The sequence below is a fragment of the Gossypium hirsutum genome, chromosome A08, assembly GCF_007990345.1.
Source record: "Gossypium hirsutum isolate 1008001.06 chromosome A08, Gossypium_hirsutum_v2.1, whole genome shotgun sequence".
In the NCBI taxonomy this organism is placed as follows: domain Eukaryota; kingdom Viridiplantae; phylum Streptophyta; class Magnoliopsida; order Malvales; family Malvaceae; genus Gossypium; species Gossypium hirsutum.
In genome coordinates, this window is record NC_053431.1 from 47,131,520 (window position 1) to 47,154,597 (window position 23,078).

The following is a 23,078-nucleotide window of genomic DNA, read 5'->3' on the forward strand; positions in this document are numbered from 1 at the left end:
CTAAGGGAAATCCAACATATGTTCCGCAATGAACTTGAATCCATTAACGAGAAACTAGACCGAGTTGAAGAGAGAGGGCGACGAGAAAGAACGCCTCAAGGCCTTAGACGTGAAAGAGGCCGAGCAAGGCCGTTCGAAGATGAGATGTATGACCCAAGTGATTTAGAAAGCGACCAAGGTTCAAACCAAAGTGAGCGACATTGAGACCAGCGGAATCGGGGTCAAAGGGATCGAGGTCGAGTTGATGATTTGAAGAACATTAAGCTCTCCATACCACCCTTCAAAGGCAAGTCTGATCCGGAGGCATACTTGGAGTGGGAAAAGAAAATAGAATTGGTGTTTGACTGCCATAACTACTCAGAGGCTAAGAAAGTCAAGTTGGCAGCAATCAAATTCTCCGACTACGCCATGGTGTGGTGGGACCAATTAACAACAAGTCAAAGACGAAACGGAGAGAGACCAATCTCAACATGGCAAGAGATGAAGGCGGTGATGAGAAAGAGATTTATCCCGTCTTATTACCATCGGGAATTATACCAAAAGTTGCAAAACGTTACGCAAGGCCATCGAAGCGTGGAGGATTATTTTAAAGAGATGGAAGTAGCAATGATTCATGTGAACGTGGAAGAAGACCGCGAGGCAACCATGGCTAGGTTCTTAGCCAGGCTAAATCGAGAGATTGCTAACGTGGTGGAGCTTTAGCACTATGTCAAGGTGACCGACATGGTTCATGTTGCAATCAAAGTAGAAAAACAACTCAATAAGAAAAGCTCCGTTCGAACCTATGCCAACCCTGCAAACAACTCAAAATGGGGACAAGGTACGAGCAAAAAGGACTTTCCTGATCGCCCGAAGGAACAAAACAATCCTACAAAGTTTAACAAACCCATTGGTGAATCAAGCAAAGGCAAAGAAGTTTCTAATCCAAATCACAAAAGGAACATCAAGTGTTTTAAGTGCTTGAGGCGAGGGCACATCGCTAGTTAATGCCCTAACCGAAGAACAATGGTTATGAGTCCAGTGGCGAAATCGAGTCAGAAGATGAGAAAGAAGAGGAATCTGACACCCCTATCAGTGATGAAGAATGTGATCTTGAATATGCTGTCGAAGGAGAAATCCTTGTAATCAAACGCAGCCTAATTTTACAAAGCGCGAAGAATGAACAACAACGCGAGAATATCTTCCATATGCGCTGTCTTGTACAAGGCAAGGTGTGTAGCCTTATTGTGGATGGCAGGAGTTGTACAAACGTCGCTAGTACGTTAATGGTGGAGAAACTTGGTTTTGCTACAACGAAGCACCCTTGTCCGTATAAACTTCAATGGCTTAATGATGGTGGAGAGTTGAACGTGACAAAACAAGTGTTGGTGCCATTTTCCATCGGAAAATACGACAAAGTTCTTTGCGACGTGGTCCCTATGCATGCCAGGCACCTTTTGCTAGGCCGTCCATGGAAATTTGATCAAAAGGTGGTACATGATGGCTACACCGACCGATACACCTTCAAGCATTTAGGCAAGAACATCACTTTAGCGCCTTTGACACCGAGACAAGTATACGAAGATCAAGCGAAATTACATGATTTAATTGAAAATTTTAAAGAGAATGAAAAGAAAAAAAAACAGTGAAAAGGTGTGTGAAAAAATGAGTGAAAAGAAACTAGGGAAACAAGTTATAAAAATGAGAGAAAAGAATAAAGAACAGGAAAAACAAAAGAGTGAAGAAAAAACGAGTGCAAAAATGAGTGTTTATGCAAAAGGGAGTGACATTCGAAAATCCTTCATGTTGAGGCAGCCTATACTTGTACTCATGTACAAGGAATCATATTTGAATACTAATGAATTAGATGCTACTTTACCTTCTTCTGTTGTCTCTCTCCTGCAGGAATTCGAAGATGTATTTCCTGACGAAGTTACGAGTGGCTTACCACCAATTCAGGGAACAGAACATCAAACCGAATTCATTCCTAGCGCGTCTATACCAAACCGACCGAATTATCGTAGTAATGCCAAGGAGACCAATGAGCTGCAAAAACAAGTGAATGAACTCCTTGAAAAGATATTCATCCATGAGAGCCTTGGTCCGTGTGCTATTTCAGTTTTATTGGTGCCGAAAAAGGATGGGACTTGGTGCATGTGCGTTGACTCGCGCCGTGAACAAAATTATGATTAAGTATCGTCATCCAATACCGCACCTAGATGATATGCTCGATAAACTAAGTGGTGCTCAGTTGTTCTCCAAAATTGACCTCAAAAGCGGTTACCATCAAATACGGATGCGTGAGGGAGATGAGTGGAAAACAGCGTTTAAAACTAAACACGATTTGTACGAGTGGTTGGTAATGCCATTCGGTCTTACTAATGCTCCTAGTACCTTTATGCATTTAATGAACCATGTTCTACGTGCTTATACTGGTATATTTTGTGTGGTTTACTTTGATGACATTCTTGTTTATAGTAGGTCTTTAGATGATCATTTGAGGCATTTACGAGTTGTTCTTGATGTATTGCGAAAGAAACTTTATATGCCAATCTTAAGAAATGCACATTTTCTTCTAACAAAGTTGTTTTCTTAGGATTTGTTGTCAGCTCACAAGGACTCGAAGTCGATCAAGAAAAGGTGAAAGCCATCCGGGAGTGGCCTAGACCAACCAGCATAAGCCAAGTACGAAGTTTCCATGGCTTGGTGAGTTTCTACCGTCAATTTGTCCCAAATTTCAGCACATTGGCCGCACCTCTCACTAGCATGATAAAAAAGAATTCGGCCTTCTTTTGTAGCGAGGAGCAAGAAAAATCCTTTATTTCACTTAAAGATCATTTAACTAATGCCCCATTACTCATATTACCTGATTTTGACAAAACATTTGAAATTGAATGTGATGGCTTAGGTATCGTGATTGGTGCTGTGTTGACCCAAGAAGGGAAGCCCATGGCGTATTTTAGCGAAAAGCTAAGTGGCGCACCATTGAATTATCTCACATACGATAAGGAAATGTAAGCTTTGATCCGGGCATTGGAAATGTGGCAACATTATTTGTGGCCGAAGGAGTTTGTCATCCATTCGGACCATGAATCGCTCAAGCACATCAAAGGCCAGCACAAGCTCAACAAAAGGCACGCAAAATGGGTAGAATTTCTTGAATCCTTCCCTTATATTTTATGGTATAAAAAAGGTAAGGAAAATATTATGGCCGATGCACTATCTCGACGTTATACCTTGTTAAATCATTTGGATTCAAAACTACTTGGTTTTGCGTTTTTGAAAGATTTGTATAACTCTGATGCTGATTTTGGGGATGTATATAAATTGTGTGAACATGCTGCTGTTGATAAGTTTTTCAGGTTCGATGGCTTCCTTTTTCAAGAAGGTAAGCTTTGTATCCCGCAAAGTTCCGTGCGAGAGTTGCTCGTACTCGAGGCACATAGTGGTGGCCTCATGGGCCATTTTGGCATTGCAAAGACTTTGGCCATGTTGCAAGAACACTTCTTTTGGCCACGGATGAAACGGGATGTCGAGAAAATATATTCGCGATGCTTGGTTTGTAAGAAGGCAAAATCGAAGGTTAACCCACATGGGCTGTACACGCCTTTGCCTATCCCCGAAGGGCCTTGGGTTGATCTTTCAATAGATTTTATCTTAGGTCTACCGCCAACTCAAACCAGAAAAGATTCTATTTTTGTTGTAGTAGATCGATTTTCAAAAATGTCACATTTTATTCCGTGTTTGAAAACTGATGATGCTGTTAATATTACTAACCTTTTCTTTAAAGAAGTTGTCAGGTTGCATGGAATTCTGAAGACAATAGTGTCCGACCGCGATGTAAAATTTCTTAGCCATTTTTGGAGGACACTTTGGAGCAAGCTAGGCATGAAGCTCTTATTCTCCACGACATGTCATCCCCAAACGGATGGACAAATCAAGATGGTGAATCGTGTAATATCCAATCTACTACGGGCCATTATCCACAAAAATCTCAAGTCATTGGAGGAGTGCTTGCCTCACATAAAGTTTGCTTATAACTGAGTCGTTCACCCTATTACTAAATTCTCTCCATTTGAAATAGTTTACGGTTTTAATCCTTTATCTCCTCTTGATTTAATTCCATTACCTAAAGATCAAATTGTTAATGTAGATGCCAAGAAGAAAGCGGACTATGTAAAACAGTTGCATCAAAAGGTTAAAGCTAATATCAAGGCTAGGACGGAGCAATATGTGCGCAAAGCCAACAAAGGTCGAAAACAAGTTATATTTGAACCCGAAGATTGGGTGTGGGTTCATATGTGAAAAGAAAGATTTTTGGCTCAACAAAAGTCAAAGTTGTTACCGAGGGGAGATGGGCCGTTTCAAGTTTTGGAACGAATAAATGATAATTCCTATAAACTTGACCTCCCAGGTGAGTACAATGTAAGTGCTACCTTTAATGTAGCTGATCTGTCTTTTTATGATATAGGTGACGATTTGGGGGCAAATCGCCTCGAAGAGAGGGGGAATGATACGACCATACCTCCCAAGTTGCCAGCTGCCAATGTAGATCCTCTCGAGTTACCCGTAGGACCAATTACCCGAGCCTGAGCCAAGAGGTTCAAAGACGCAATCTCAGCTCTAGTTGATCGAGCTTGGGCCGAATCTATCACCAGCTTACTCGAGAGTTCGTGGACTAGCTCGCCGAATCATCCTCGTAACTTATTCCTAGCTTGTCCAGCTCACAACCAGCTCAACAAGCTCAGTTCTAGCTCAACAAGTTCACATCCAGCTCAATTCTAGCTCATGAGCTTGTTCTCAGCTCAACTTTAGCTCTTGAGCTCGGACTTAGCTCGAATTTAGCTCACGAGTTTAATCTTAGCTCATGAAATTATTTATAGCTTATTATACTAGTGTTGACTCTTTACTTGAATAAGTTCATTTATTAGCTAGTATAAATTAACTATGTTTTTAATTAAGTTCACATTAGTAATTAAGTTATGTTTTGTATTACATGTTTTAATTATGTAATAATCGAATTAATGTTTGGAATGTTTGTTCACATTTGTGCCGAATTTAAGCTGTTCACATGGGATTTAATGAATTGATTTTAATTCATGTAGGTGCATGCACGGATTGGTTCAATAGATGGGAGGATACATACACGACCAGATTCAAGGCCTTAGAGGATTCATGCATGTCTTGTTACATGCATGTTGGCTGATTGTTAAGTTTCTCTAAGAAACATTTCGGCAAAGGAAGAGTTGCCTCTTTAATTCCCCAAGTTGGCCGAATATCTTCTCAAGGCATCCATTAAGGTGTTCAAACTAGCCAAGCTTCCTTTCACGCCTGTTGTCCATTCGATTTGATGCATTCATATTCAAAAGACCTTTCAACCATGATGTTCACACCTTTAAAGGCTTTCAAACTGCCCCATTAATACTCACATCTATTCGGCCAAGCATTGCAAATTGAATGACTCCATTAAGCTCATGGCCGAACCTAGACATGTCCAATCAACTCCTCATGCATCCCAAATACATTCAGCCGAATTCCTTCATTAAGAAGCTGACTTGTGGCGTTACAAAGGTTGCACATGGACATGGAAGACTTATGGTTTTTGTTCTAGATCATTCTAGTCTCTTCATAGCCGAATTTGCTTAATTCTTAAGCTAGTCTTTTGTCCATTCGGCTAGTACAAGTTAGGCTATAAATAGTTTGTTTATTTCTTTGTAAAAGAAGTTTTACCAAATTATATAGTCGAACCTTTACTCTTGAGAGAATTTTCTTCTTTAAGTCTCGTTTAAAATTTTGTTGGCTTATCTACCTAGTAGTGGCATCAACCTATTTCTTTTACAAAACCGAACTTATCACTAGTTTTAGTGTGGCATTCAAAACATTTTATACCGAGGTTCCTATCTGCCTAAATAGTGGGTTCAGGTCCATTTTGATTCAACCGTTCCATCTTAAGAACTAATAAGTCTCAGGTTGATATTTGCTAATATCGGTTCAACTTGTTCTTAGGACCAACCTTACCATATTTCGTCCATTTCCCAAATATTCTGATTCAATCAAATTTCAGTTCTTTCCCGAACCATAAACAACCTACCAACTATCCTAACTTCTTTCTTTCTTAAACCTAAACTTAATCACCCTTCTCGAACTTAAACTTTGACATCCAAGTCTCTTTCAAACCCGAAATCACTTCTCCATTCCATTCTCATCAACACCTTCTCGTAGATGATCAGGCAACCTACATACGACTCAACTCAAGTCGAGGCGAGCTCGTATCACAATTCACATACTTTAAAATTTTCATTGTGCACCAATAACAACCTCACATATATATCATAGTAAATATTTCATGCATTTAAATCATGCATAAACCTAATATCTCAAAATTTCATACTATTCAATCAAACATTCTCATATCACATAATATAATTATGCATAACAATCTCAATTACACATTCATACAGCCAAACTAGCAATTTTTCCAACACAACAATCTTTTAAGGCTCAAAACGTAACTCGTTCGGCCACTCACAAGACTAATATTTTGGCTATTAAGTCAAACCAATAAGCAAGCTAATTTATCAAATATAATATGAAATTTATCATTATCAAAGAAATTTTACAAGTTTAGGACCCAAACCTTATTTTTCGCTTTCTCGCAGCACCCTAGTGAATCTTGAAATTTTTCTTAATAAACCTTTTTACGATCCTAAACCAAAATTCAATATAAATTCAATAAATTTACCATTTAACAAACTCCCAATTATCCACTTATGGGTTCAAACCAATTTTCAAATTAATAACTATTTTACGAATTCAAACTAGTTCAATTCCTTACACTATATCAATGTGAACCATATGTACGATCATTCTTTGGCATTACAGTTGATTAGGAACGTTTGAGTAAACACATAATCAATAATATACTGGAAAATTAGTAGTTAATAATGATTAAATTCCTTCATTTGATCAATCCATAACCTTTACCCTACAACTATGTGAAAACAACAATTAATTTTACGCTTAATTACATTTACGCTTCCCGATTTGTGAGTTTTGAATGCCCAAATGATGTAGAACGGTTTTTCCTAGTTGACATGGGTTTAATAGCTGATTAGGAGGATTCAAGAACTCAAATTATGGCTGGAACTAAATGGGAAAGACTCAAGAAACAAAACAGCCCCCTGTTCTACACATATGCGCACGTACCACCACCCATAGTGGCTGAAATTGGGGCTGAATTTTAAAATGGTTTGAGACCTCATTAAAATCTAAAAAAATACCTAAAACATTTAAAATCTCCAAAATTCTATATTAAACAATAATAGAGAGAAAATAGATCTTACCCAAGCTAGTTGAGAGAAAGAACAAATTCACCTTCTTGGCAATGTTTGGGATCGATTTTGGAGTTCAATATTTCCTATTTAGGGCTATTTATTTGGGGAAAATTTCAGTAATATAGTAAAGGAGACGGTGTAGAATCTTGATGCAAAAAGCAAAATAAGAAGACGGTGAAAGGAGAGGTGTAGGAAACGACAACAATGGTGGGAAAGGAAAAAGAAACAAAAAAATAAAGATGAAGAGAGAGAGGGGGGGTTAGGGGGTTAGAGAAGGCTAAGGTAGAAGAAAAAGGGATTAAAAGGCTGATTATTTTGATAAAAAATTGTATTTATACCTAGGTTTACTAGGCTTGGACGACAACACATGAGAAAAATAAAGGAATTTGCAAAAATCCATTTATTTTGTAAGAGTTGAGACTTGAACTTGGGCTATTTATTTGGGGAAAATTGCAGCAATATAGTAAAGGAGACGGTGTAGAATCTTGATATAAAAAGCAGAATAAGAAGATGGTGAAAGGAGAGGTGTAGGAAACGACAACAATGGTGGAAAAAGAAAAAGAAACAAAAAAATAAAGATGAAGAGAGGGAGAGGGGGTTAGAGGGTTAGAGAAGGCTAAGGTTGAAGAAAAAGGGATTCAAAGCACTACAGCAAAACAGACTTTTAGCGGCGTTTTTTTTTGTCTTTAGCGGCGCTTAAAAGTGTCGCTAAAACTATTAGCGGCATTTTCACAAGCGTCGCAAAAAACGCCGCTATGCAGCAAAATTTTGTAGCGTTTATTTAAAAAAAGTCGCTAAAGACCATGACCTTTAGCGGCGCTTCTCCCAAAAACGCCGCTAAAGACCATAACTTTTAGCGGCATTTTTTCGCAAACGCCACTGTATAACAGGCCTTTAGCGACGCTTTTTTCATAAACGCTGTACAACAAAGACATGATGTCCCTTTCTCCATTTGACTTAATCACCCACATTCTCTCATACCCTTTCTGCCAACAACAATTGTTCAAGTTCTTCTCTTATTCTCTGTATTTGATGAGAAAATTAATTCATAGCTGTGATACTTTCACAATATTGGCCTGAAATACCCTACAAATCAATACCATATTGTAAAATCTCCAATATTCTTATCATGTTAAGGTGTTTATTGATAAATTTCTTAAGAGAAATGTTAACCAATGCCATGTAATTAATGCATCACTTTTTTCTTAAATTCAGTTAAAGTAAGTAATGTATTAAATGTTAGAAAATATCCTTAAAATGAATTGTTCAAGACTCCTGAAAGGTTGTGGGTTCAATAGCTTAACAACAATCACTTGTAACGCACGACAAGAATGGGTGATACGAGTCACAAAAGCCCAAATTCTTGAAGGCGAGGCCCAATAAGCAAATTCCCAGCCCAATCAAGAAATCCATCCATACTTAGTTGAAAATCAGGCCAAATTGTCAAAGTGGCCCAAGTTGTAAAGTTTTATTTTTATTTATTTATTTATTTTACTTAGTTTAAATTTTTATATTCAGTCCAAGAGTCCCAAATAAAAGACCCTTGGCCGAATTTCCATATTAAAATAATTAGGAGTTTTTTTTTAGTTTTAGTTTTAGTGTTCTAATTAAATTAGGAAAACATTTGAAAGGCCTATTTATATGGCTTGGCCAGCCACCCTACATTACATTACAATTACATTGAAAATTTCAGATTTGATTTGAGTGAAAATTCTCTTTGAGTTCTTCAAGGATTTTCTCTTGAGTTTTCTTTAGAAGTTGTTTTAACAATCTTTTTGATTGTGGGAGCCATCTTCAACCTTCTTCTTGCCATTGATATTCTTTGGAGGGGAGATTAGAGCCGTTTGAAGGGAGTTGTGAGATCTTTCGAGATTTCAAGGCTTCTTAGGACTTATCTTTTAATTTCTTACTGTCAATTCTTTCTTTATTTCTACTTGTGCTGAATCATTATCTAATCTATTTTCTGTTCTTATTGTATTTTCAGCCTTTTTCTATCTTAAGGAATCAGCCCAAAAATCCCCAATTTCTAGGGTTTTTCCACTCTTTTTGGGTGAAATTAGATTGTCAAAATTTGGGGAAAACTATCTTGGTGTTCAATTAGGCAGAATCACAATCTCCTTGACTAATACTTGTACTTGCTCTGTTATTCTGCCCAAGCCTGGCTGAGGAAGAGTTACGGGGCGTAAAACAAAAAAAATATGCTTATTTTGTTTTGACCGGTAATACTATATATAAATATAAAATCGAAAAGTAAATATACGATAAATAATAAATAAAAGGCCACTCCATTTCGGCAAAAGACCCACGCCCAAGTTCCATAGCTTTGGGTCCGCTATCCCGATCATGATTTTCCTACCCCCAGAGGGAAGGGTTTCAAGAACCCTAACACTTATTTCTATTCTCAATTTGATTCTTTGCTGATTTTGGGGATTTTATTTCAGATCTGAAAATTCAAAAATTTAATCTTTTAATTTTCTGTTTCGTTTCAGATCTAATTGTTTAGGGTTTTCGTAGGAGTTTCTCGTGACTTGGCAACTCGATCTTGGTCCGCGCGCAACCCCGTATCATTTGGTATCAGATTTTGGGCGTTTTGGGTGTTCTTGGTTGATTTCTAAACTGATCTCTATTTTTTAAAGCATAAACGGCAGTTTTACCCAGAAAAATTGTTCAAAAAAATTCATTTGAGTGGGTAAACGTTATCCGATTGATCTGAAATTTTACATACATGTTTTTGACACTGTGATTGAATATAAAAAATTATTCCCGCAAAAAAATCAGTCAAAAAAGTCAAAAAAATAAAAAAATACTAAATTCAATAAAAATTTAAAAAAAGATTTAGCGGGTTGAATTTGGTGCCCAAAATTTCCAGATCAAAAATTCAATATATAAGGACACTCCAGATTTAATTTCGTAATTTTTGGAGATCGGGAACACCTCGAACGAAGTTGTCAAGTTACTCCGCAGTTTTTCGGGTTTTCTGTTTTCAGCAATTTTTATTGATTCTTAGCTGTAGGTTTTCATTTGTTTCCCTTTATTCTTCCTTTACATTATCTAACACCTTCTTGTTTCTTGTGTTAGTAGGATTTAAACGTGTGCACAACTTCTTCCTCGGTGCAACACGAATCAATTGGTGTCTCGTCAGTTTTTAGCATCCTAGTGCAAATTAGGATTCTTTGGTAGTTTGGTTCACACTCTCTAATTGGTTGATATAAACTCTGATAAAGAACTCACAAGATTGAATTCGACCTCATTGAGAATTTAATTTTTTCTTTTTGAGTGATTAACAGTGAGGTTTGATAACTTTTATTTTTGAGTGTTGAGTGTTTTGCAGGTTTTAAAAAAAATGTCTACAGGTGATAATACTAGTGACATATTTAAAAAATTCCAACAACAGTTGGACGAACAGGCTGCTGCACTTCGAGCGTTGACTGCTACTATCAATGAGGTGCGGTTGAATCAAGAGCCTCAATATCGAGATCAAATTAAAGACGATGTGGATAACCAGCCTCCTGCTCATAGGCGCGCTCCTCGGCGTGTCCCTAGAACTGATTATGATCTTCATGATCGTGGACAACCCTCTTTGGCAAAACCAAAGAGCGAGCAGGAACGAGAACATCTCTTTCATACTCGCTGCCATGTACAAGGTAAGCTTTGTAGAGTTATTATTGATGGTGAAAGTTGCTCGAACGTAGCCAGCACGACGATGGTGGAAAAGCTTTGCTTAACCACTACCAAGCATCCACGACCTTATCAACTACAAGGGCTTAGCAACGAAAGCCAATTTAAGGTCACTCAACAAGTGCGCATCGCCTTTTCTATCGGTAAATATCAAGACAAAGTCGTGTGCGACGTAGTACCTATTCAAGCCTGCCATTTATTGCTAGGAGAACCGTGGCAACTGGATCGAAAAGTCACTCACGATGGTCGTACCAATAAGTATTCTTTCAAGCATCAAGGAAAGAAACTCACCTTAGTGCCGCTCACTCTGGAACAAGTCCATGAGGACCAAATCAAACTGAAAAATTCTGTTAAAACAAGTGAGGAAAAAGAAAAAGAGAATGAAAAAGAGCAAAAAGAGATTGAGAGTGAAAAAGAAATTGAAGAAAGAAGAGAAAATGAATTAGAAAAAGAAACAAAAGAAAAAGACGTGGAAAGGGTAGTGAGGAATGTTTCCACTAACCAAGATATGAATTTTTCTTGTGTTGCTACTTTTCAGGTTCCCGAAAGATCGAAAAATAACTTTCAACTTCAATACCTCTCAAATGAAAGACGCTTTCATACGATCAATTTAGGCAAAGATGAAATCACACTACATGATCCCGAAGGTAAGCGAGGTAAGGAAATTTTAGAAACCGAGTCCAGTGCAGATTTGAAAATTATTGATAAAACTTTTGGTGACTTAGTTATTAAAAGATCCCTTCATTTTGATCCGATTAATTGTTACTCTTCGATTGTGGTTGATAAAGTCATTACGAAAAGAAGCGTGATTTGTTATTCTCTTGATTTACCTTGTGTAAAATCCTCGAATTTGTCCAAATCTGTTTTGGAGAATAAGATAACGAAATTTTCCAAATTTGTTTTCAATTTATATTCGTGCCTTAAACAGTTTATGTGGTTGTACATGAAGTTTGAGTTCCATTTGACAAAGGTTAACTCAACAACGGAGATTCGACTACACTATGCCCCCGATGAGCGAAGGTTTGTTTTAAATGAAAAAGGTAAAATCGACCCTTATTCTTCTGCTTATCGAGGTAAGATGCTTGAAACCTTTGAAACACTTTTGTACTCCTCGGATAGTGATAAAGATCGTGTTGATGAACACTTAGATCGAAACGTGCTTGACTGTCTTATTTTATTTATTGATGATCTATCTGTTTTGATGGTTGATAAAAAGATTCTTGTTTTTGATAATGCATGTGAGTGAATCTATAGACCGTCGATTAATGCATGGTATGATTATGCAACTCTGTGAACCATGTGAATCTTTTCAAATACCTACTTGTGACGATTATGTTTACCATTTGATTTATTACTCGCAATTTATTCATGGTTTGTGGAAACAATGTGAGACGACTGAATGCCTTAAAACATGTCCATCTTTGTTTCAAATATTTGACGAGGCAGTGGTAAGTAAATTAGATTGTTTGCATGGTAATCTGAATCTGTCCATTCACATGCGTTATACCTGTTCCATTATGCTTATAATTGGACTACAAGCTTGTTTGTGTTGCTATTTACTATTTCATGGCTATTCTTTTCAGTGGACTCAATTGCCATTACTCCCGTTCAATAGAGGAAAGTCGAGTTCATTTGATTTTTCAGATTCGAGGAAGAATCTTTTTGAGGAAGGGGGGAATGATATGAGTCACAAAAGCCCAAATTCTTGAAGGCGAGGCCCAATAAGCAAATTCCCAGCCCAATCAAGAAATCCATCCATACTTAATTGAAAATCAGGCCAAATTGTCAAAGTGGCCCAAGTTGTAAAGTTTTATTTTTATTTATTTATTTATTTTACTTAGTTTAAATTTTTATATTCAGTCCAAGAGTCCCAAATAAAAGACCCTTGGCCGAATTTCCATATTAAAATAATTAGGAGTTTTTTTTTAGTTTTAGTTTTAGTGTTCTAATTAAATTAGGAAAACATTTGAAAGGCCTATTTATATGGCTTGGCCAGCCACCCTACATTACATTACAATTACATTGAAAATTTCAAATTTGATTTGAGTGAAAATTCTCTTTGAGTTCTTCAAGGATTTTCTCTTGAGTTTTCTTTAGAAGTTGTTTTAACAATCTTTTTGATTGTGGGAGCCATCTTCAACCTTCTTCTTGCCATTGATATTCTTTGGAGGGGAGATTAGAGCCGTTTGAAGGGAGTTGTGAGATCTTTCGAGATTTCAAGGCTTCTTAGGACTTATCTTTTAATTTCTTACTGTCAATTCTTTTTTTATTTCTACTTGTGCTGAATCATTATCTAATCTATTTTCTGTTCTTATTGTGTTTTCAGCCTTTTTCTATCTAAGGAATTAGCCCAAAAATCCCCAATTTCTAGGGTTTTTCCATACTCTTTTTGGGTGAAATTAGATTGTCGAAATTTGGGGAAAACTATCTTGGTGTTCAATTGGGCAGAATCACAATCTCCTTGAGGGTTTCAAAAACCCTAACACTTATTTCTATTCTCAATTTGATTCTTTGCTGATTTGGGGATTTTATTTCAGATCTGAAAATTCAAAAATTTAATCTTTTAATTTTCTGTTTCGTTTCAGATCTAATTGTTTAGGGTTTTCGTAGGAGTTTCTCGTGACTTGGCAACTCGATCTTGGTCCGCGCGCAACCCCGTATCAATGGGTTTTTACAGTTCATTTGTCAACTTAAGAACACTTGATTATAATGTGGTAAAAGAGGTTTGAATATAAAAAAGAAGCATTCAGAGTATGACTAGACCTCCAATTGATCAAACAAAAGAATACATAAATAAGAAATCATCAAGGCAAGATGTAGACCAAAATGCCAGCTTTGAACAACTCTCATAGCTTACCTCCACATCTTGAACTGCTTGTTCCCTTGTAATTTCCTTTTGCTGGCGAGAACATTTGAGAAAGCCAATGCATAAGATTCCCTGACAAATTATTATCAGTACAATCAAGGAGTAAACATAAACTCAACTCAAAATCACAGTTCTGAAGCCTTTGCTCAATTCCACCCCAAACTATATTTTACCTCCTACTGTTGTTTAACGTTATATAGAAATTATTCTTTAGTTCCAATATCTAAAATTACAAGCACAAAAGCAATATCAAGGTCTGATGAACAGTTAGATTTGACTAAAAATACCAGTAAATCCAATAAGCCCTAATTATAAATCTAAAGATTTAAAATCTAACTTTGGAACAAATTATAACACAAAACTAACAACAAAAAAATACAAAATAGACAAACAATCACGCAACAAAACTAGAGCAAATACAAGAATTTAAAAAAAGAAAAAAAAAAGATGATAATAAAGGACAATAGCTAGAAAATTCCAACATGAAAATATTCAGTATGATTCAGTATGATTCAGTATGAATAGTAAGAAACAGCTTGCCTACCTCAGCAGCTTTCAAACTTGAAGACAGGTACTAATAATAGTAATGGCACAAGGCATCAGGCACAGATGTTAGCGAGTTTGCCCAAACATCAAGGTTCTGATCTGTAACCTGAGGTTAAACAACAAATTAGCTGTGAAATATGCAGATTCACCAGCTTAGGCAGCTGCTTCATACCCCTTCAGGGCCTCAAAATGTATTTGTCCTAGAGAAAGATAAAGATATACCACAAAGAAAATATGAAAATCAAATTCTATGAACTCTATAAATTGTTAAAGCTTGTCTTCTGGCCAGAAAATCAAGAAAGAAGATAACTTGGGTTCTAACATCAAATGCAAATAACTCCCAGTCAGGCTTTTCTATTTTTCAAACTAACTTCATGTTCAGAAAATATAAACCCTGGTGTTGTGGGGCAAGAACTTCTCTCTTCTTGCAGTTCCCAAATAATAATTCAAAATTTCCACAATTTTCAGTTTATTGAGTTTTGCATCAAGCTTTTAGCATAGGACGATCAACCCTTATAGCTATATAGGTCCTTAATGCTAGCTAGTGCAGATTTACAGAATAAAAAAGCAGTAACAAGACGAAAACACTACTGAATGTTACAGATACCTCTTCACAAAATGTCATTGCAGTTAATCGATATCCATCTATCAGCAAATATTCCTTTACTGCACAATTCAGATCTTTACGTTCATTAGCCTTTAATGGGCCTAAAGTAGAGAAGGGAACATCTCTCATGGGATGTGAAAAGTAAAAAAGAAAAATTTCCTCAGTGTTTACCTTTACCGCAAGAACCTCACCAATAGTAAACCTATATAACCAGGTAGCAATCTTGACCATTTTGGTGCTTCTAATGATTCTTAGAGTCATAAATAGAGACTCTTTCAATCGAACAGCATGCTAAAAAATCTGTCATACAAGGAGATCAAATTTTCTCTTAAAATATCATTTACAAAATGGAAGAAGAAGAAGAGTTTAGTTGATTATTTTGCTATTTGTTCCATTTTTTCTTTTCAGTAAAAAGAAAACAAAAAGAAAAATGAACAGAAAACAAGAGACAAATATCAAAAGTGTCAACCAAAGAGAGATCAAGTGCATCCATTCAAATATCAAATAAATAAGAAAATTTACTACTCAATTTATCCCGAAGGAGATCTACTTTCCTTTGTAACTCAGTCTTCAGTTTCATAACATCTTCTCGAGCTAACCGTAATTCATAGTCACTAAGTGCTAATTTTTCTTCTATTGCTTCTTTCTCTTCTAGCAAATTTTGAGGGTCTACAACTGAATTTCAAGAACTATATTAGATGAAACCATCAGTAAGATTCACTTATTCCAGATCTAAATTGAAAATGGACTTTTGCTCTAGGGCTTAGAGCATTGATAAATGGGTAGAAACATGCAACACCAGCAACCAACGATTATTTCTTTAAGCAGATACTTTAATCTCACGCTCTAAGCACCCCAACCCCCAAACTATCAGAGGTGCAATCTAATTTCTGTATTTAATTGCTTGATTTGATTTCCATGTCAACTGGAATTAAGAACTATTTCCTTTTCTCCTATCTTGGATGAAGTTTTCATAATTTGCTATTTTCTGCTTGTACTTCCAATATCACCGGAACCTATAAATTCATTTGGTAATCATAATAGTTTACATAAAATGCTACTTTCTGGTTGTAGTTCCAACATTACTGGAACCATAAGCTCATGCAGTAATCATAATCACTAATTAAGTAGCTACATCTCAGCATAAGAATTCTTTGATATATAGAACATGTATTGCCTAAAATGATGGTAAATGCCTTGACAAGTGAATGCAATACAACACACGTATACTGTGAGAGGAACCATTTCATATACAAAAGAAAACATTTCAATACCAAGCAGAACCTTGATTTCTTTACCTTCTCTCAACTGCCAAGAGAACAAATTTAAATTTCTTTACCTCATAAATGTAACTTCCATTAGTTATTAATTGTATTACCTTTTACTTCCTAAGAAGTTTATATAACTAGTTTAAAGAGTAACTAAATACTACAGTAATTTCAATGTAATTACTCTATTATAAAAAATAAAATCATAAGTTTCATTCTTCCAAAAAAGATGATTTTTTTTTACTTATCTTTTGTTGATATCCGATCAAGATCGAGATTTTGGTGAGCTTAGTTCATATACAGTCTCCCTCTTACCCTTACCCTACCTAACGTCCTTCCTAACACTCTCCTACCGTCACATTTCCTAATTTCCTTCTTATCGCTTTTCTACCCTTACCCAGAGCCACCCCGAAACCTGCATTTAGCACCGTCACCTTGACAACCGGCATCAACAATTTTTATAAGGTTCCATTCCGTTATTACTTTTACAAAACACTGCTGGAATCAGATTTTCTCTACATGTTGATCTAACAATAAGTAACACTAAAAACACAGTTCATATTTAAACCAAAAAAAATCAAAAGAAATAAATTTATATGTCTAAGTCATTCCCGATTTCATACTTGAAAAAGAAAAAGGAATTAAAGAAACACAAAAGTACCTCCAAGAGATTTGTGGCGAGAGATCTGATCAACAGGAAAATGAAAAGGATCAGCGAAGAATTCCTTTAGACGCATAGCTTGAGCATCACGACCATAATCAACAGATCTAGCTTAGTCAATCAAAAATAAATCTCAAAACCACAAATACCCATAAAGATCTCAATGAACACCAGATCGAAACATGCAGATAAATCAAAAGGTAAACAGAAACCCAAAAACCCAGTAAGAGATCAAAAGAAATTTTTTTATTGAAGAAATAAAATCTAAATAAAAGGAATAAAAGAAAGGTACCAAATGACTCTAACAAACACTTTCTTTCCCTTCAAATCAGCTTCCTTCAAGTCCCCAACGCTCTTCTTTGTAGCCATGGTAGTAGCATTTCTTCAACAAGATGAGAAGAAGATGAGAGTATTTATTTAAAGTGAGACTACTTACGAAGATGAGAGAGGCGGATATATCTAGACAGTGAAAAGAAACGAAGGATCGAGAGAAAAAGATTTAGGGCGAGCGACATAGATGAGAAGAAGAGAGAGTAACGAGCGGGTAAGCAAAAGTTATTTTTTTACGAGTGAGCGGGATTTTGATTTTCCTTTTCTTGTTTTGTACAATAATGGCCCTTCGCGGCATTTTAAAAAAAAAACGCCACCACTATAGCTTAATTTTTTTTGGCTTTTTGGGACAAACGCCACTATTATTTAATTTTAATTTTTTTTATTTTTTAATATATTTTTTTCTATTTTTTCTTTCAAAATTTTTGTGCTAAGATTATCATTTTTTAGATTTTTTTTAATTTTGAATATTGAACTTTTTTAACTGAAATGTGGACTAAAATATTAAATGTTAATTTTTAATTTTTAAATTTTAATTTTTTTATAATTTTTAAATTATCATATAAAATACAAAAGGAAACTTTAACAGAAATAAAATGAAATCGATGAATTAAAAAAATATAAAATGACACAGCAATACAAGCATTATTCTTTTAAGTATGGTTCGCATTAGTTGTTTAGATTTTTATATAAATGGAATTCAATTATATGTATACACCTAAATTTTGATAGAGATACATCTCAGAATTATATATGAATTTCGGTTTAATGTGTAATTCTAGACGTGAAATTCTAATTGTGGTTTAAATGTATAGTTGAAACTTTAATTTTGATTTAATCATACACATTTTAAAAAATAAATACATCAATATATTTTTATATTGAATAAATATAAATATTTATGTATGCAATATATAAATATAAAATGATGTTATATCAATAATTGTGTTAATAATTTATAAGAACTGGATCAAATTAAAATTCATGTATATAATTGCACACTAAACCATTGTTCATGTATGCTTTTAGGATTTAACCCATTTTGATATATATATATTTTTTTAAAAATAACTTATATTTATCTTATTTAGGTTTATGTTATAAAAAAATCAAAGATACACAAGTTAAGGGTTCACCATATTTACCTCTAAACACTAAAAAATAAACCCAAAACACCAAATCCCAAACCCCAAACCATAAATCATAGACTATAAACCTATATCCTAAACCCTAAATATATATATGTATTACAGTGGACAAAAGAAATTAAAAATAATCTTATTGCTTACCTAAACCCTAAAATAAATTAATTTTTTATCATTTTATCAAAAACCCTAACCCTTAAACCTTAATATCCTAACCCCTAAAATAATGAATAGTACTAAGACCCTAACTATAAAACAATAAATCATAAACCCCAAACTCTAAATCGTGAACTCTAAAATTAAAACTCTAATCACAAAATAATAAACATTATATCATAAACCCTAAAACCCCAAACCATAGACATTAAACCTTAAATTCTAAACCCATAAACCCTAAATCATAAAGATAATCTCTAAACCCTAAAAACCTAACACTTAACCCCTAACCCATAAGCCTTAAACCCTATCCATTAAACCATAAACCATAATCTTTAAACCCATAATCAATAAACCCTAAAATAGTAACTCATACACTTTAAACCCTAAACCATGTACCTTAAACTATAATGATAATTAATTCGATATTTAAGATTAATATTTTAAACCCTAAACCATATACCCTAACATATAAATTAAAAAACAATCAGTCATATACCAAAAATCTTTAAAATTATTTTAAATAATAGTATTTTAATTTTTTTCATTTTTAACAAATATTTTTCTATGTTTTTACTTTCAATTTTTTTCTATGTTTTTCAAAATTCTTTTGCGGCGTTTTTAAAAAAGCGCCGCTAATACTCGATCTTTAGTGGCGTTTTTAAAAAGCGCCGCTAAAGCCATTAAAAGCTCAATACAAAACTACGGTGTTTTGCAAATTTTTTTGCGGCGTTTTTATTGAGCATTAGCGGCGTTTTATAGAAAGCGCAGCTAAAGGTGTACTTATAGCGGCGTTTTTAAAAAAGCGCCGCTAAAAATCAATCTTTAGCGGCATTTTTTTGAAAAGCGCCGCTGATGCTCGTTCTTTAGCGGCGTTTTCAAAAAGTGTCGCTAATGCTCGTTCTTTAGCGGCGTTTTTATTAAAAAACATCGCTAAAAATGCCGCTAAAAACCTGTTTTGCTGTAGTGAAGGCTGATTATTTTGATAAAAAATTGTATTTATACCTATGTTTACTAGGCTTGGACGACAACACATGAGAAAAATAAGGGAATTTGCAGAAATCCATTTATTTTGTAAGAGTTGAGACTTGAACTTGGGACCTCCAACTAACTTTCGTGCTTTCACATTAAATAACTAACCAGTGGGTCAATTCCCTATTTTTGATATATTTCTACATTTTTGTGGAACTAAATTTGGGATGTTACAACTCTACCCTGCTTAAAGAAATTTCATCCTTAAAATTACCTATTTCGAAAAGATGAGGATACTGAAGTCGAATTGAGTCTTCCAGCTCCCAAGTAGCCTCTTCGATGCCATGATTTCTCCACGGCACCTTAACAAGAGGAATTTTCTTTTGAATTAACACTTTGATTTCATGTTCTAATATTCAAACCGGTTCCTCCTCAAATGATAAATCCGGTCTAACCTCTATCTCCTCAACTGGAATAATATGTGAGGGATCAAATTGATACCATCTCAATATCGATACATGAAATACATCATGAATAGGATCTAACTCAAGTTGCAAATTGAGTTGGTAAGCCACAGGACCAACCCTTTTAAGCACTCAATGGGAACCACTGAATCTAAGGTTTAACTTGCCCTTTCGACCAAATCTCAAAACTTTCTTCCATGGAGAGACTTCAAGGAAAGCGAAATCCCCCACATTGAACTCAATATCATTGAGCTTCAAATCAGCATGTGACTTTTGTCTATCAGAAGCTGCCTTCAACCTTTCTTAAATTAATCAAATTTTATCCTCGATTTTCGTAACTAATTCTAGACCAATCGACTTCCTTTCGCCCAATTTAGTCCAACATAAAGGTGAGTGACCATAAAGAGCTTTGTAAGGTGTCATTTGTATACTTGACTGAAAATTGTTATTATAGGAAAATTATGCCATCGGTAAATGCTCCTTCCAACTGCTTAGGAAGTCGATTACACATCTCTTAAACATATCTTCCAATATTTGAATGACCCTTTCTGACTGACCATCAGATTGTGGATGGAAAGCCGTACTGAAATCCAATTGAGTACCCAAAGCCTCGTGCAACTTCTTCCAGAATCGAGATGTGAATCTAGGATCCCGATCTGAACTAATTGACACTGGCTCACCATACAATCTCACTATCTCAAAAATATAAAGCTTAGCTAACTTCTGGAGAGAGTAATTGGTACGGACAGGAACAAAATGGGCGGGCTTAGTCAATCTATCAACCACAACCCAAACCGAATCTTTCTTAGTAGTTTTCAAGGGAAACCCACTAACAAAGTCCATTGTCACTCTCTCCCACTTCCACTGTGGAATTCAAGTCAGTTGGAGCAACCCTGATGGAAACTGATGTAATACTCATTAAGCTCGAAATTTAAATTTTAGTATGATAATAAAATATTATATAAAAAATTAGTCATTAGAATAAGATATAAACCTATCATTTTGTTATTTTCAAATTTCAAATTTTAAAATTAATATAAAATATATCATTCATTAAATATAATGTAGTTTATCATTAATATATATTGATGTTTTAGAATATTTTTACTTATTCTAAAAAGAAATAAATAAACTTTGTTTTTTAGTTTTTTTTAAAATTTTGTTTTTTCGCCTATTAGATCTTAATTTATTGTATTATTCATCCATTCATATTTACACGTTAATGTTAATTTAATATATATTTTAAGGCTTATGATTTTACAATCATATCAAAATTAATTTTTTAAATAATATATTTTGAATAAATTTCTACATTTATTTATTAGCAAAAAAATTATACATTTATTTTAAATAAATTTATTCTTTTATTAAATAGTATATTTTATTAAAGGGCACAATTTTTATATATTTATTATTTGTAGTTTATTCTTTTTAATTTTTCATTGTTTTCATTTTGTCATATTTTTATCTAGAAGTTTTGTATATATTATTGTAAGTAGGGTAAACTACCAAAATAGTCACTTTTGTTTGTCTCAGGTTACATTTTCGTTACTTATGTTTGAAATTTTATGTTTTAGTTACTTACGTTATTGTTTTATTACGAAATAGTCACTGAATTGTTAATGACTATTAATGGTGTAATGTCAATTTGACATGACCCGTTATTTCATCACATTAGACTAAGATATTAGGTCAAATTACACAACTAATCCTTTTAGTTTTATATTTTTGAACAATTTAAAATTTTTTCTTTTTATTTCTTTATTTTCCTTATCCTCTACTTCCCCTTTATTTTTCTCTCTTTTCATATTCTTCATTGCAGAATATTGTGTCTAAAGGTTAAAGGTTAAAATTAAAATTTTAATCAAATGTCAATTCATTACTGCAGAATCATTTTTTTTAATCTAAAGTAAGAAATTTTAATAAAGCTCTTTGATTTTTTTTCTACCTTTTCCTCTTCCTCTTCCTTCATTATTCCTTTGATCTTTTTTTTTGAATGTTTCAGTTCATGTCTATCTCACCTCATAATCTCTCATTTTTCCTTTCAGTTTTCTAGAAATTTCAGTAGGGTTTTCTTTAGCTGGGCATGTAAGGATATTACTTACAACTCTTTTACAAAGCATCATTTTTTTTTGTAAATTTCCATTCTTTTTCTCGTTTGAATCTTGTGTTATTTCATCTTTATGCATCGAATTAGAATCTAGGTTTCTCATAATTTGTTATGTAAGACCTTCATTTGATCTTAGCAAAGTTAGTGACATTTTAATTTGTTGCCTAGCTTTCTCAATTTAGATTTTATGGGTTTTTTTAGTCTTAGCTTTCAATCTAGCTTCATGTTCTTGCCTGCTTACTTATTTCTCTTCTTTCAACTTTCAGTTTTTTTATTAATATTCAAGATTAAGTTTTGATTTAGCTTAAGAATTTTCTGTTGTGTGTAGTTATTAATTTCACTCTAAATTTTCTTTAGCTACAAAACATGGGGATCTAATACGCCAATTGAATTTAAAAGTTGTTAAATTTTAACATGATTCATTAAACTGTAAGAAAAAAATGGTATATATCTCAGCACCTCAAAAATTGAAAAATTCTCTGAAGATGGGGAGAATGATAAGGTTAAAATTTAAATTTTAAGCTTTAACCTTTTGACAAAATATTATGTTTCTGTAGTGAAAATTGTGAGAAGAGAGAAAAGTAAAGGGAAGAAGAAGAGAAGGAAAAACAAAGAAAAAAAAGTTAAATTGTTCAAAAAAATATAGGGCCCAGTTGTGTAATTTAATCTAAAATTTTAGTCTGATATGATGAAATAACAGGCCACCTTAGATTGTCATTACACCATTAACAATCGTTAACAACTCAGTGACCATTTAGTAACAAAAGTATAACGTAAGTGACTAAAACGTAATATTTCAAACATAAGTGACTAAAATGTAATTTGAGGCTAATAAAAGTGACTCTTTTGATAATTTACATTACTATCACTTTATATTTATATATATATGCAAAACATCATTTTTTCAATTTATAATTACTTTCATGGTATCTTTAGTATTTTGCTTATAATTGTCATTATAA

At 34.2% G+C, this 23,078-nt stretch overlaps 1 long non-coding RNA gene across 5 annotated transcripts in view; it reads right to left on the reverse strand.

The window, feature by feature from the left end:
* The window catches only part of LOC107904457 (uncharacterized), a 30,215-nt gene extending 12,682 nt beyond the window's left edge, over nucleotides 1-17,533 (reverse strand). The window contains exons 1-6 of one of the 5 annotated variants that reach the window (XR_001686262.2): nucleotides 17,232-17,524; nucleotides 16,940-17,050; nucleotides 15,182-15,310; nucleotides 15,011-15,069; nucleotides 14,402-14,509; nucleotides 13,849-13,929 (exon numbers count right to left, since the gene is read on the reverse strand). This is a non-coding gene — a long non-coding RNA (uncharacterized lncRNA). Of the gene's footprint in view, nucleotides 1-13,723; nucleotides 13,930-14,401; nucleotides 14,510-15,010; nucleotides 15,070-15,181; nucleotides 15,311-16,939; nucleotides 17,051-17,231 lie in introns of those variants that run through there. The other 4 variants (XR_005899744.1, XR_005899745.1, XR_005899743.1 and 1 more) reach the window with 4 other exon arrangements.
* Between the last annotated feature and the right edge of the window lie 5,545 nt (nucleotides 17,534-23,078).